General features: G+C 40.7%; 1 protein-coding gene and 1 long non-coding RNA gene across 11 annotated transcripts in view; one reads left to right on the top strand and one right to left on the bottom strand.

The window, feature by feature from the left end:
- The window catches only part of LOC102675205, a 109,605-nt gene that overhangs the window by 18,802 nt on the left and 90,230 nt on the right, over window positions 1-573 (top strand). The gene's annotated exons all lie outside the window — the stretch shown is intronic.
- LOC102674467 (regulating synaptic membrane exocytosis protein 1) overlaps window positions 1-573 on the bottom strand; it is a 138,414-nt gene that overhangs the window by 9,296 nt on the left and 128,545 nt on the right. The gene's annotated exons all lie outside the window — the stretch shown is intronic.

The following is a 573-nucleotide window of genomic DNA, read 5'->3' on the forward strand; positions in this document are numbered from 1 at the left end:
CGAGACACCTAACTTGGACGAGAAAAATTATTATTGCCAGGATACTTGTTCGCTCGGTCAAATCGCGCGAGATCGATGGAGGACGTGATCATAATACGGAGGCACACGGAGAAAAAAGTGGGAGACAGAGAAACAAACAGACGAGGTGTGAAGAGAGACGAGGAGACATGGTATCGCACAGAGAAGAAACACACATAAGATAATTAAAAGGGCCGTGAAAAATGTGATGTAATGAGAAAATGCATAAAAATATATGTACACAAATGATACGGACCTACACATATACATATATAAAATACCATTTTCCATTAATAAAAAAAAAAAAAAAAAAAAAAAACGAAACGAAGAGTTTCCTTTAATCAAACTCTTTGAAACGCTCTCTTCAATCGAGAATGAAATCGTATCGGATCGATAATCAATCCGATTTTTCTAATCAATTCGGTTTACCCCTCGCCGTTACGACACACACGGATACATACATGTACGTCCGTGAACACACAATTATTCGCATGCGTACGATACGCACGGCGGCGGCCGATGAGGAAGATTCGATCTGCTTCGATCGGCTGGGGG

The sequence above is a fragment of the Apis dorsata genome, unplaced genomic scaffold (genome assembly GCF_000469605.1).
Source record: "Apis dorsata unplaced genomic scaffold, Apis dorsata 1.3 scaffold_32, whole genome shotgun sequence".
In the NCBI taxonomy this organism is placed as follows: Eukaryota; Metazoa; Arthropoda; class Insecta; order Hymenoptera; family Apidae; genus Apis; species Apis dorsata.